Here is a 15,793-nt window from a genome sequence, read left to right as displayed (position 1 = left end):
TTGCCGTGACCCTCCCTTTTTCCTTTAAGGGGGAAGGGCAAGCTGTGTGTATTTGGGGTGGCAAACCATGACATGGAGGAGGGCTGGGGCTCTGGGGAAGGGGGGCTCCTTAGATATTCCATGGGCCAGATAGTCACCCAAGTGGCCCAGATTGGCACTGCAGGCTGGAGGTTCCCCGTCTCTGATATGCAAGGTGTACCAAAAGCCCCACAGACAATTTATTACATAAATTACATTCAGTGTTTGAATTGGTTGCCACATTCTTCTAAATGCTTCCTTACTTGTTTGACGTATGGTCTTCAAACATTGCTAAGTACACTAACATTTACTCTGGAAAAAAATTAACAAAATTAGTAAAACATATTGTGATTGGTCTACGGGGCCTGCCTTTTGGTATATCCTGTATATGGTACTGCCTTATAACATACCAACTTCTTGAAGCAGTCTTCTTTGCAAGACAGGACAAACCATGAATATAAATGCCTTGTCTAAAGATGCTAGGAAGAGATATAGTGGAGATGGAGCTTCTATTTACAACGTACTGAGGTCAGTGATTCACTGTCCTGGGGAAGCGATAACAGAATGTTGGATTGGACTGGAGACATGTTCTCTGATGGAGGAATGTGCTCCCAAAGGTGGAGAGCACTACTGAGATGCAACCTGCTATTTTCATAGGCTGTCCTGCTCTTTCAAATATTTTGGCCTCTCAATAAACTTCCCTCCATGTTAGTTCTTTTCTTCTCTGCCATCATTGGATATGCAGTGACTGGGAATAAAAGGTAACATCCAGTGGTGAAAAGACCCCAAGACGCCAACCTTATCATTACCCTTCTTGGTGTAATGGTTGCCTAATCCCAAATACTCAGTCTCACAAGCTCGGGCTTAAAGATAACTGATTTATTAAAGGAATAGTATGCAAATACAGAGAAAGCTGAGAATGAGCAAAAGCGCGCCAAATACAAACTTAAAAGCCTTGCCGTCAATCCAGTCCCGCCCTCAGCACTCGTCAGCACGCACCCCCTCCCAGGTGCTAGCAACCGTTACACGCGCCTGGGAAAGTAACCTTGAGTAGGATTGCAAACCCAAACATACATTCCAAAGTTCCAAAACAAAGCAGAGCGCCTGAATGGAAATTACCAGGAATGAGCAAGCCAGGAATACACGGGAAAACGGGTTGACATGTGAAACGTTACAATGTTAACAGAACATTGAAACGGGGAACATGACATATCGCCCCCCCCCCCCCCAGAACAATGTTAAGGAGCAGGTTTGTCTGGGTAGGTAGAGTGAAAACGAGCGACAAGGCGAGGTGAGCGAACCTCGGGAGCAGAAACCCATTCAGGATGAGGGAAATGTTTCCAGCGAACGAGGTACTGCAAAGTGGAACGCTGGCGGCGGGAGTCAAGGATTTCAGTAACCTCGAAGTGCTGTTGATCATCAATCATGATTGGAGGTGGTGGAGCTAGTTGGGGATGCCAGCGGTCCGACTGCAGGTAGGGTTTGAGCAAGCTGCAATGGAAAACGGGATGTAAGCGCTTGAGGTTATGGGGTAAATCAAGTTTGAAAGTAACAGGGTTAATTTGTGCAACAATGGGAAAAGGACCAACAAATTTAGGACCAAGTTTTTTCGAGGGTTGTGGTGATTTGATGAACTTGGTGGACAAGTAGACTTTATCTCCCACAGCAAATGTAGGCTTGCGGGAGCGTTTGGCATCGGCATGTTGTTTGTAGGTGGTTTGGGCATGGTTTAGAGCGTGTTGAATATTGAGCCATGAGTCTTTGAGAGTGTCAGCCCAGTCAGCGAGAGAGGCTGGTAGGGGCTGCGGGTGCGGGAGTTCAGGTATGGGAACAAACTCACGCCCGAAGACAGCCTTAAAGGGAACTTAACCAGTGCTTTGATGAACGTGTTATAAGCCACTTCAGCAAATGGAAGAAAGTCCACCCAGTTGTCCTGTTGGTAATTGACAAAAGCTCGGAGGTATTGTTCAAGTGTAGAATTAACGGTTTCAGTAGATCCATCCGTTTCCGGATGCCATGCGGTGGAGAGGGCTTGTTTGGTGCCAAGCAGTTTCAAAAAGGCCCGCCAAAACTGTGACGTAAATTGTGTGCCTCTGTCACTCACCAAACAGGCGGGGATTCTGTGAAGGCGGTACACGTGAACGAGGAATAGGCGGGCCAGCTGTTGTGCGGTGGGGATAGATGCGCGTGGGATGAAATGAGCTTGTTTAGAAAAAAAATCTTTCACCACCCAAATGACAGTTTTTTGTTGGCTGGGTGGAAGGTCGACAATAAAATCCATAGATATGTCCTGCCATGGAAAGGAAGGGGTTGCCACAGGTTGGAGGAGACCTTGAGGCTTGCCAGTCTTGCGCTTTGTAGCCTCACAGACAGGGCATGCAGTGACATATGCCTTGAGGTCCTTTAATAACGTTGGCCACCAGAACTGACGCCTCACTAGGTGAAGGGTTTTAAGATATCCAAAATGTCCAGCCAGCTTGTCGTCGTGGCAACGCTGGAGGATCGTCTTTCGCAAAGCGTCAGGGACATAGAGACGATTGTTTCACCAGGCAAAGTTGTCAGTGAAAGTTACAGTGTGTAGGTTTGCTTGCAACCAAGTATCAGTTTTGAGATGGAATAGCAACTGTTGTTGCAAGTCTGATGGAATTGGCAAGCGTGGTGAAGAGGAGGGAGGCGGAGCGGCTTGAGGCTGAGTTTGTTGCGCTCGCACTTGGCTGCGTGTCACCGCTGCCAAACTCAGTTGCTTTTCCATCCATACAGTCCCCTGTACCCTTGGCCCTGGGCCAGCATCTTGGGGTCTGCGTGATAAAGCATCAGCTAAAAAGTTTTTCTTGCCTGGTATGAATTTGAGGGTGAAATCAAAACGACTGAAAAATTCAGCCCAGCGAAGCTGTTTGGGGCTGAGTTTTTGACTGGTGCTTAATGCTTCCAAGTTTTTATGGTCAGTCCAGACTTCAAAAGGATTTGAAGCCCCCTCTAATAAGTAGCACCAAGTTTCCAAAGCGGTTTTTACAGCAAAAGCCTCTTTTTCCCAAACATGCCACCGTCTCTCTGTTTCCGTGAACTTACGGGAGAGGTAAGCACAGGGTTTTAAAGAGTCAGACTGGTCCGACTGAAGCAGCAGTGCTCCGACGGAGAAATCAGAGGCATCCACCTGCACCACGAAAGGCTTAGTGGGGTCAGGATGCTGCAAAATGGGTTCGGTAGTGAAGATTTGTTTGAGCGCATCAAATGCCTGTTGGCAAGTTGGAGTCCATTTAAGGAGCGCTCCTGGGTTCTTTGATCGTCGCGTATCCCCCTGAGCTTTAGTTTTTAACAGTTCAGTAAGGGGGAGGGCGATTTCTGCAATATTTTGGGCAAATGCCCTGTAGAAATTGGCGAATCCAAGGAAACTTTGTAATTGCCTCCTGGTACGGGGAGGCTCCCATGCTACAATAGCTTCAACTTTGGCAGGGTCCATCTCAATACCCTTTGCGGAAATCCTATATCCTAGATAATCAATTTGTGATTGATGGAAGGCACATTTGGACAGTTTAGCATACAACTCAGCTTTTCTCAACTTAGTAAGCACTTGACGCACCAGGTGAATATGTTCTGACATGGTTTCAGTATAAATTAATACATCATCCAAATACACCAGTACTCCCTTAAACAGGTGGTCGTGCAAGACCTCATTGATAAGTTGCATAAAAACCCCAGGTGCCCCAGACAGCCCAAAAGGCAGGACTTTGTATTGGAAAGCCCCAAGAGGACAGTTAAACACTGTTTTCCACTCATCCCCTTCCCTTATGCGAATGCGAAAATAGGCTTCTCTCAGATCCAATTTTGAGAAGATTTTGCCTCTGGCCAGATGTGATAACATATCTTTGATAAGGGGCAAAGGATATTTATTTAATATTGAGATTGCATTGAGCCTGCGGAAATCGGTATACAGCCTCAAGGAGCCATCCTTTTTTGGTCTAAAGAGAACAGGGGCCCCCACTGGGGAGTTGGCAGGCTCAATGAAACCCCTAGCCAGGTTTTTGTCAATGAATTCCCTCAGCGTATTTAGCTCTTTAGGAGACATGGGATAGATTTTTGGGTGAGGTAATTTTACATTAGGGAGAAATTCAATGGCACAATCTGTTTTTCGGTGGGGTGGCAAACGATCTGCTTCCTTCTTCCCAAACACATCAGCCAGATCCTGGTATTGTTTAGGCAGTCCTTCTAGTGGCTGAAGCGTTTGTACAGTTGTGTTAGCCACCCGACCTCCCTCCATGTCCTCTAACAAATCCTTTTCAGGTACTTTATAAAATCCATCAGCAAACGTTACAGTTCTATGCAGCCAGTTGATAAAAGGGTTTTGTTGCACGAACCAAGGCATTCCTAAAATAACCAAAGGCCCCCCCACTGGAGCTATGACAAAAGGCAATTTCTCCCAATGGGTACCCATCTGTAAAGCAACCAGTCCTGTAGAGTGGGTGACTGCCTTCCCCCCCGCCATGGTTTCATCCAATTGCGTGAAGATCATGGGCCGTGGCAAAGGGAACGTGGGCAGTTCTAGGGCAGCTACAACATCAGGATGCATCAGCGAACGCGAACAACCCGAGTCCAGCATGGCCCAGACTTCGACAGTTTTGGTTCTAGAGCCCAATTTTACTTTGACAGTCATTGTAGGGAAGTTCCCACTCACCGAATCGTGGTCGCGCCCGGTTTCTTCCACCTGCCCAACGGCGCCCTTCAGGGCAGGTGGAAGGCTTTTCCCGCTGGCTGGTCGAATTGTAATTCTTCTTCCTCTTCCCCGAATGGAAGGTCTGGAGGGTCGAGTTCAGCGCAGGCAGCCTTCATCTTGCGCGGCAGGGATGGCGATTTTCCTGGTGCTTTCCCGGGCCGTTCCTCTGGTCGGCGTCTTGGGCACGAAGTGGCATGATGCCCATCTTTCCCGCATCTTAAGCACTGCCCTTTCGCAAATCATCGTTCCCTTTCTTCCTCCCAAGTTTTTGGTTTAGGGCGACTCGAATATCCAGAAGCACGAGCTCCCTTAGCGACTCGGGTTTGTCTCAGTTCCTTGCTATGGGCATACATTTGTAGAGTGCTTTCCGCACTGCCTTCCAACTGAATCCAGCCGTATAATGTTTTAGGATCGTCCCTACACAAAGCCCAACGGAGGATTTCTGTCTCCAGCCCTTGTTTGAACATCTCCACCAAAGTCGACTGGGACCAGTCCTCCACCTTCCCCGCCAGGGCTTTAAATTCCAAAGGGTAGTCTGCGACAGAGAGGGTTCCTTGATAAAGTTTTCTCAGGGAGTTTTTCACTCTCTCTTGAGCCAATGGGTCTTCAAAGTGCTGTTTTAGCGCCCACAGAAACTCATCAAAGTCCTCTAACTCCGTGGCCTCAGCTTGGCACAGCTGTACGTACCAATCAGCTGCCCTCCCCTTCAGCTTGTTGGCAATAAAATTAATCTTGCCTTGTTCAGAGTGAAAACTTCGGCCCCAATCCTCCATATAATGTCTAGCATTTGTAATGAAAAAGGAGAGCGTGGTAGGGTCCCCATCAAACTTCACCCCAAAGGGTGGGAAGGTCCTTACTGGCTCCACCGGCTGTGGTGGCTCTGCAAACAACAACGTGCGTCGAGCCGCCAGTGGTGGCCGATCTCTGGATGCCCTTGACTCCCTTCCTCCCAATTGTCAGGGAGCCCGAGTCTTACTTCTTCCCCTGAGTGACAGGGACCTCTGTCTTGGGAAAACCACCTGAGAGGGGTCCTCTTCCCAGTCTTCCTGTAGGGACCCCGGGCCCCTGGTGACATCCTTTAGGAGGGTTATGTAATGGTTGCCTAATCCCAAATACTCAGTCGCACAAGCTCGGGCTTAAAGATAACTGATTTATTAAAGGAATAGTATGCAAATACAGAGAAAGCTGAGAATGAGCAAAAGCGCGCCAAATACAAACTTAAAAGCCTTGCCTTCAATCCAGTCCCGCCCCAAGCACCCGTCAGCCCACACCCCCTCCCAGGTGCTAGGAACCGTTACACGCGCCTGGGAAAGTAACCTTGAACAGGAGAGCAAACCCAAACACACATTCCAAGGCTCCAAAACAACGGAGGGCGGAGGAATGGAAAAACCCGGGAGGATGAAGGAACACGGGAAAGAACTTGACATGTGAAACGTTACAATGTTAACAGAACATTGAAATGGGATACATGACAGGTTACTATCATATCCATTTTGTCCTCTATTGCTTTCATGCGGGCAGGGGTGACAGGCTCTTCTAAAGGTCTATTGGTTACCACCACCCTCAGCGATAAAGGGATTTCGGGTTCCCAGGACGGCTGTGGAGATCCCCTCCCCGGTGCTGCTTCCACTTCGGGTTGGGGTTGGGGTACACCCCCTGTGGCGCCCTGCACTGCCAACAATAGATCATCCAATTGGACATCCCGCCTCTCCCGACGTGCTGCCCTTTGCGCTCTCGAAGTTGGAGCTACCAGAGTCTTCGTCGAGTCCGGCTCTTCTTCGCTCCCTTCACTCTCGTGAAGCGGAGGTTCAATCATCGCTAGCGCTCCTCTTTACCCAAACTTTGGATGGGGCTAGCGGAAATGATATAAATGATTCTCAGCTTTATGTAATGGTTGCCTAATCCCAAATACTCAGTCTCACAAGCTCAGGCTTAAAGATAACTGATTTATTAAAGGAATAGTATGCAAATACAGAGAAAGCTGAGAATGAGCAAAAGCGCGCCAAATACAAACTTAAAAGCCTTGCCGTCAATCCAGTCCCGCCCTCAGCACTCGTCAGCACGCACCCCCTCCCAGGTGCTAGCAACCGTTACACGCGCCTGAGAAAGTAACCTTGGATAGGATTGCAAACCCAAACATACATTCCAAAGTTCCAAAACAAAGCAGAGCGCCCGAATGGAAATTACCAGGAATGAGCAAGCCAGGAATACACGGGAAAATGGGTTGACATGTGAAACGTTACGATGCTAACAGAACATTGAAACGGGGAACATGACACTTGGTTTGTATTGAAAACTGTTTTGGTGAGCTTGGCTTCTTTTGAGTTATACTTGTCTTTGAAAAAGTTTTTAAAAGTGCTGTTTTGATTGCTTCTCCTGTAATGCTATTGGTTATGTTTATGTGTAAGCTGCCTTAAGTGTATTTTGGTACTGACAGAGAAGCTGTAAGGATAGAAATAAATGAAAAAAATGAACCAAAAATGGACCAACATCAAAATTATTAATAGGTTTCCTAAAGATGTCTTTCAATAGCATTCTGAACAACTCCACCATGATTCCTTAAAATAAATATTTCTAGCTCTCATAGGGGTAGGGAGAACCTTGGAAATATATTGGTTGCTTAGGAACTAGAAGGCAAATAAATAATAGAAATATTATTGTTTGTGCCAATTCATATCTCCTCATTTTAAACTCATAGTCACTTTGTTGCAGTTTATGACTCATGGCTCTCAATTTGGTAGATGCAAAAGTTAAACTTTATATGATTGAATGTACAGGTCTGCATTTGACATGCCCAAACTTTTAAAAAACTTTTGAGAAGAATTAATTGGTTTGGAAAGAATAGCAACCTCTGAGAAGATGGGAAAATGAGGCAAAGTGACTGCATCAGGCAAACAAGGGAGTGAGGGGTGCTTGGTATGCATCTCAGAGCAGAAAACCAGTGCTCAAAGGAAGCAGATTGCCACTGGCAACCTGGCAGAGAAATTGGCAATTTAACCTAACAAGGTTTAAAGATGTTACTGCTATCTTTTGGTGTTAGGGAAGCCAAGATAGCTTTACAGCTAGAAGTATCAATAAGGGCATCTTATACCTGTACTTACTGTTTCAGCTGTTCCTATCGTGTATTCCTGGCAGCTTGATTCTAAGTCAGTTTAAGAAAATCTTGTCTGGATTGAAACACTTTAGCAACAATTTGCAAGGCATTCAGTCTAGACACAACATCCTCCCATTAGACAATTCTCTAATAGTAATATACTATGGAAAAGTGGACTTCAGAAGCAAATACAAAAACACACCTTGAGTCATTTTGACAATGTGGGGGTGATTAATACAGAACAAAGTTATCTGTTCTGTACTCCAGAAACAGATGCTTGCTATTTCTAGTGATTGGGCACCTGGGCAGCCTGGATCAACCCTTAGAATTCTCTAGCTCAAAATGAAAATGCTGGTGGCTCCTAAGATCCAGTTTAAAATTGAAGTGAATATTATGACCCTTAATTAATTAATTAATTTTGTACCTTTGAGTCAGTGTTGACTTCTGGTGGCTGTCTGGACTAGTCCCTGCAGTTTTCTTGGCAAGGCTTTTCGGAAGTGGTTTGCCATTGCCTCCTTCCTAGGGCTGAGAGAGTGTGACTGGCCCAAGGTCACCCAGCTGGCTTTCATGCTTCAGGCGGGACTAGAACTCACTGTCTCCCAGTTTCTGGCCTGGTGCCTTAACCACTATACCACACTGGCTCTTGCCTTAATTCATTTACAAGCATATATTTTCATCTGAGAAAGAAGGAAAAGTCCTCTGTCCTCCAAAAATCCATCCCAGAAATGGTTGAGGACTGTGTTCATTACTTATCAAAATGGGCAACTTCAGTAATAGGAAAGAAAGAACTTGAGATTTGAAAAAAAAACAAACATAAGAGAAAGACAACTTTAAATTCTGAACTCCTAGTTTTGAATATCCCTGGGCACTCCACTATAAATGTATTGTATGATTGTATTTGCTACATATTCAATGCTACCTTTTTGTTTCTTACGGGCTCCTCATCTTTAATAGGGGTCTTTCTATGTTGGAGTAGCTACTTCCAACTTGATTATTGAGGTTAGAAAATAATTGTTTGGCAAGAACTTGTCAATATTTTCAACATTCTTTGTAAACATCTTGAGAGATAAAAACAAAACAAGCAAATGTGGACAAAACAAATTCAGCTGTCCCTACACAGCCTTTAATTTACTAGGCTGCTACTAGTAAATTAAAGCAGAAAAGGCAATATCTTTGTTTCCATTCTTATTCTCCCTCATCCATGGAACCAGCAAATGCTATTATGCAGGCAGAGGCAACCTGGTGCCTTCCAGATGTTTTAGCTTTCAATTCCCACCTTGCCTAGCTAACATGACAAACGCCAAGAGACTGTTGTAGCTATATCCACAAACAACTGGAGTATGCCATGCTCCCCATCCCATATTGACTCAAAAGCAAGCAGCCTCAAGACAAATTAAATTTCCGAGCTCTCCTGGGCTGCAGACAGCATTCCATCCAAGTGCTGAGTGAGAGGAGGGAGGGAGGGAGACAAAACTTCAACCGTCACTATCATTGTCAGAAGATGTTAGCCAACATGTGCTGTACAGAGCCATGTGTGGACTACATCTCCCAGAATTCCACAGCCAGCATGTGCCAAAAGCAGCTTTTGCATTTTTCTCAGTCACTCACCATCATTTTGATAGAAAAGAAACGGCACTCAATATTTTGCTTTCAAAGGAAAATGTTTTGGTGAAATACATTGACTCTTGCATTTCTTTTGATTTGTACCTGGCCAAAAAGGTATGTGTGCTTGGATAATTCTCGCTCCAGCTGTCAGCAGTCTCCTTGGCTTTTCACAAGGGAATCCGCAGGAGCAAGAAAGTCTGTAGAGCTGCAGTAACTGAAACTCCAAAGCATTGCCAAAGGTATTAGAAAGAAATAAGGTAGCAAGGTGGAGAGGATTTCAGCATAGTACAGGGGTCTGCAGGGGCAGTCAGTGATCTCAAAAGGGTGGGTGTGACCAAATAATCAAAGCCCCACCCCTTTTTATATGCAGATCATGTTTTAAAGGGGTAGGCTTCAATTGTCTGGTTGTGCCTGCCCTTTTGATGTTGCTAACCATTCCTATGGACACCCCTGCCTTAGTATTGACATAGCTTCCTGTGAATTCATTTGTCAAAATGTATGGCACTGTTTATTCTATGAATTGAGAACAAACACTGCCTTGACATGTAAAAAAAGCTAAAAAAATTTGGATTCAAATACATATTCTGATACAGAGGATTTTAAAGATTAGTATTCAACTGAAGCCAGAACTTTTCTTTTTTTAGGACTGATGGATAAACTGTTAGAAAAAAGCCATGGAAGATTATTTCAGTATATGATTACTGTGGCACTATTATTATATGCACAGAGATGGAAAGTTTCCACACTACCCACTATGGAGGAATGGCTGGTGAGGTTGACAGATCTTGCTGAGATGGACAAACCGACTTCTTTGATTAAAGAAAAGACACTATCTACATTTATTGGTGACTGGAAACCTCTTATGGACTTTTTGTGTAAAAATGAAAAAAAAAAGGAGCTTGTGATTTGTGGTTTTAATGATTAGAAATGATAGAGTATAGAAAAAATGGTATTATGATGCAGCTTTAGAGAGAGAGGTTAAAAATAATTGTACTTCTAAACTGCTGTGAAGAATATCGGAAACCACTGCTTTATATCTTTTTTCTCTCTTTTCTATTTTTCTTTACCTTTTTTTCTTTTCTTGCACTTTTTGCTTTGATCGGGGGATCTGACACTCTCTGATTTCTTTTTTTTACTCTTTTCTTCTTTCCTTTATAGTTTGTAGTAGTTTTTATCTTCTTTTTTAAAAGTTTTAATAATTATTATATTGTAAAGAGAAAGAGAACAAGTACTGCCTTGATACCCTACTTCCTTAATATCAGTACTGGCAAATATTGTCCCATGAGGCCATAGGTATTACAATGGACATGTGCACTCCTGTATGTTGAAAAAGCACCATAAAAATAGATATATCTCCTTTTCATTTCAATGGTCTTTTGCTGAAAAGTTTCCTAGTAGATGACATGCCATGTTTTTAAAGGTTTAACAGCTTGCTTAGTTAAGGGTTAAGGCTATGATATTAGAGAATAACAAGCCACTTAATTCAAAACACTGAGTACCATCTATGGACTGCTAACCAATCAGAAAGCAGGCATTTATCTTTTTCCAGTGCCACGTTATATAATGAAACATTACAGAACATCTGAGAATTCTTTATCATCTCTTTTGATAATTCCGTTCAGTTTAGCTTTGTAGCAATATAATTAGAATCTGCTAAATAGAATTTCCATTTTGAAAGTTTTTTTTTTTAATGAGGAAATTACTGCTTTCCAAAGGTAGGTTGTAAAGCTGCTTTGATTAAGTGAGTTTTGCTTTATGCAACTGGATCTCTGTGATCCTTATCATTGATCTTGAAACAATTAATATTATCCCTGGATTTTAAACACTGTTCCTGCTCAAGTTTCTTTCCAGCAGAAAAAAAATTGTACATAAACATATTGTTGTATAATTTGGTCATTATCCCAAGATATGTTAACTTTAAAAGTTTTTCCTTCTTCCCAGTTGCTTTAAAAAACAACAACTCAATCTCATATACAGTATTTCACAGGAGAATCTAAGTGCTTTACAAAGATTGGGTTGGACTAATTCCAATGTATAGCTGCTGACCTGATACTGCTTTCCCATGAAATCAGATGGAGAAGCATATGGTGTGTATATAGAAAGTATCTGCAGGTAGAGCTGGAGAAAGCTTCGCCTGAAACCTTGCAGAGCCTGTGCTAATCAGGGCTGATAGCACTTGGTTAGATGGGTTACTTGTCTACCACAGAATAAAGCCAAAACTATACTGTGGTCTTTTTACGCTTTCCTTGTGTACTGGAGCCAAAGGCTATGCTCCCCTATAGCTTGCCATCTGTCTCACTGCACAGTTGGAATGAATCCACTCTCTACTCCTGTCCCTTCCCTCCAGTATGGCAGCATTGCAAGTTCCAGATTGGCATATCCCTTGCAGTTAACCTTACCCCCAAGGATCTCCCACCCCAACTAATCAATGCACCAAAGCCAGCAATTTATTTGTTTGTTTGTTTGTTTATTTATTTATTTATACATACTATTGGATCAAGCCATCGACCAGCTGAATGTTTCTGACAAAAATACACAGAACAGTATAAGTAGATATCATTTTGTTCATTGTTGCCACTTGCAATATGTTTCCCTATTCCTCATTCTCCTCTATGGACTTATGGGCCTCCATTCCATCCCCAATTCCAGTACTTCTGACCCTCCAATCAGTTCATCAGAGAAATTATTTTCAACTCTGGAACTGTGACATCAATCTTTTGGATACACATATAGAAATCATTGTACAATATTTAAATTGTACGGCTTCCACTAGGTTTTCTTGTTCCTTGGGTAATGAGTATGCTTAATCTATGTACCCCCTGGGGACCCTCAATATATCTAAAACTGATCTTCTAATTTGGATGCTGAAGCCTTTAATTTTTTAATTATTATTATTGCAATCATGCAGTTGACCGGATAACCTTCTGAGCCCTGCTACAACAGGATTTCAGTAGGGGATACTACACCCTTCTATCATGTGATTGTCTTGTTTCTCAGATGGCCATAGTCGTCCCATTCCTATGCTCTTTTATGCATTGGCTGATAAGGCAGAAGCATGCTGGATAGCCCCTCAGATGGAGTTCTGTTTAATAGCAGCAGCTACTTCCCTCTACCAAGTCTATCATAGCATTGTACAAGGTCAGATGAGGGAAGGTTTTGACAGAATGGCCCAGCAGGTCAAGAAAAAATTCAAGCAGCTGAAAAGTAAGTTTAACAAACTCCTCTATGAGCATGATGGGAGGCTGTTGGTCACCCATCAGCCTTCATGGCACCATGATGTGAAACTGGTATGCATTACCCTGCAGCCCTCTTTCAACATAGCCCTGGGTGGGAACTAGTTTCCCTATTCACACTCACATAAGTGGGCAACAGCTGCCTATGGAAACACATGTACTGTTCCATGTCTATAAAGCATCCCCTTCTCATTACCATCTTTATCCTCTTACCACTCATGACAATGCAGTTATACAGTTCCATCATGTAGCATGAGGAACATGTCAGGACTGCATTGTGGCTATTAAGGCTGCCCCAAAAGCACAGCTGAGTGGGATCGTATCTTCTGTTCTATTTGTCCCCTAATTTTCACATCTGCTGTTACCATATGGTGAAGGCAGCTGGGACCAAGCAAGCCAGTGAGCTCACCTTCTGCAACTGAAGAGGACAGCAGATAAAACATTGGGCCTGACAGTGACTGCAGGATATGATAAGGCAGAAACTTAATAATCTGCCCTGAATCCACTTGCCTAGCAGTGCCAGGAGGAGGGGCACCTTTCTATATTACCTACAGTACTTAGGGAAGCTCCACAAGTGTCTTCAGATACATAGTTTTTTGGCTATCTCCATGCTTTTAGCCAATATATTTACCCATAATAATTTATCACTAGGTATTATCAAACCATGACATCAGACACCATCACTGCCTACCATCCGTCTGGCACTTCCTCTGCAGTTGCTGGGATCCCACTGTAGACCCCACCATGAGTCAGCAGTACCCCATCAGGGATACCACTATGCCATGCCAAGGTTAGGTTTGTTTCCTTCCACAGTTGGTCTGCTCAGTTGGCCTGCTCAAGACTTGGTCCTATCAGTAAGTGCACTTCTGCCCCCTTACAACCTGAACATTCCCTAACGGTCTCCTCTGACTGAGGGTTCTCTTCATACTACTTGCACTTCTCAGACATGGTGACTTAGATTTGGCACCTGTTATTTGCACCTAAGGACATAAGTGATGTTTGGTCTGAGTGGTATTTGTGGGTGTACAGAGAGGTGCTATGGACTGGGAAGGTGAGAAGACACTAATTTCTCTTCCCTGTGTTCTATTCAGTTGCACAGCTCCAACAGCAAGATGAAATCTTAGAGCTGAACCAACAAGAATTGGTGGCCTGTGTCCAGAGTTTAGAGTGTCTAGAAGACCACTTGGTTGAAGTGGAAGAACAGCTTGGCATATTGGAGGAGCAGCATGCAGATGTGGATGTGGCAGAAAGTCTTGTAGAATTGTAGCACCTTGTAAATGTGCTGTTTCTATAAATTCATCATCTCATTAAATGTGTGCCCCACATCTAACGCTGTCTGATAGTAAGCTGTATATTTTACTGTAAACTGCCCAGAGTCCCCCATGAGGTGGAGATGGGCGGTGAATAAATGTATAAATTTATTTATTTATAAAATTTATTTATATGTGGCATATAATAAAAAAACCCCTTATTCTAACCTTAAATTCTTTTGGTGAAATGGGTTAGAAATGTACATGAATCAAAGCCACATAACAAAAGGTTCTAGAGTTGAATGCATTCATACATATAGAGGATTGAAGAAAAACACTATTTTGAATCAAAAGTTACCAATTTGTAGAATACAAAAAGCTTCACTCTTTTTTGCATTCTTTTACATCTTTCCTGTATATTAAACCATTATTAGTCTGCTGCTTTTTCAGCACAGTAGTGTTTGTTTTTTACAGTAGGAGTGTAACCAATCAGGAATCACATTCTAAATGTCAGGATGCCACAGAATCACACAATCCAGCTGCTGATCTCTGAGAGGACAAGCAAAATTGCATTGCTGTGCTCCTTTTTTTCGTTCCTGCCGATAAACGTTAATTCATGTAACGGCATCTGTTAGGTCCGTTAAAATGTAGGATGGCTTGTTCTGTTTTGTCTTTTAATTATTGCTGACCACTACAGGGTGGAAATATATGGGAACATGCATAGCAATACCATAAAGAAACTTTTTAAAAAATTACATTTCTAGAGCACAATTTGTGATTCCAGGTGGTATACAACAATGAAAATCAGAACAACAAAAAAAGAGTACTATGCAAAAACAAAATAAGCAAGCTAATACAACATCTAATCGACACATAATTGAGGCTGGCAATAATAGCATATACGCTCTTCATGGAATGAGACCATCTACCATTCCAGTTCAGTGCATGGGAGAAGAGTCCGTTTTTTAGGGCTTCTAGGAAGCCCAATAAGGGACGCGGTGGCGCTGCAGGTTAAACCGCTGAGCTGCCGATCGGAAGGTCGGCGGTTCGAAACCGCGTGGCGGGGTGAGCTCCCGTTGCTCGTCCCAGCTCCTGCTCACCTAGCAGTTCGAAAACATGCAAATGTGAGTAGATCAATAGGTACCGCTTCGGCGGGAAGGTAACGGCGTCCCGTGTCGTCATGCTGGCCACATGACCCGGAAGTGTCTATGACAACGCCGGCTCTAAGGCTTAGAAACGGAGATGAGCACCCCCCCTAGAGTTGGACACGACTGGACTTTACGTCAAGGGAAACCTTTACCTTTACCTTTAGGAAGCCCAATAGGTCTGAGCCATCTGAAACATAGGGGGAGTTCATTTCAAAGGTCAGACACAGCAACAGAGAGGGGACATCTCCTAGGCCCCATTAGGTGGCAATGCTTCTGGGGGACACCTGGAACACGCCCACCCTGTGCAACCTTGTGGACAGGCAGAAGTCACTGGAGAAAAATGCTCCTGCAAGTAACCCAATTTTCTCTGCCATGTAGGGCTGTATAGGTGATAACCAGCACCTTGAATTGTACCTGGAAACCTACTGGGAGTCAGTGCAGCTTGTGAAATGGGGTGTCACTTGGGCATACTGAGGCATGCTCATGACAACCCAAGCTGCTGAATTCTTGACCAGCTGCAGTTTCTGGGTGGTCTTCAAGGGTAGTCTACTGTAGAGTACATTGCAGAAATCCAACTGAGAGGTGATTAAAGCATAAATAACCATGAGCAGGGTTTCCTGAGCCAGCATAAGCACGAGTGATACATAAGATAAAATTGTGCAAAGGCCCTCCTGGCCAAGGGTGACACCTATTCTTCAAGCAAAATAATGGATTTTAGTGCCAAAATGACATAT

The sequence above is a fragment of the Candoia aspera genome, chromosome 4 (genome assembly GCF_035149785.1).
Source record: "Candoia aspera isolate rCanAsp1 chromosome 4, rCanAsp1.hap2, whole genome shotgun sequence".
NCBI lineage: Eukaryota > Metazoa > Chordata > Lepidosauria > Squamata > Boidae > Candoia > Candoia aspera.
This window is presented reverse-complemented; position numbering follows the sequence as displayed.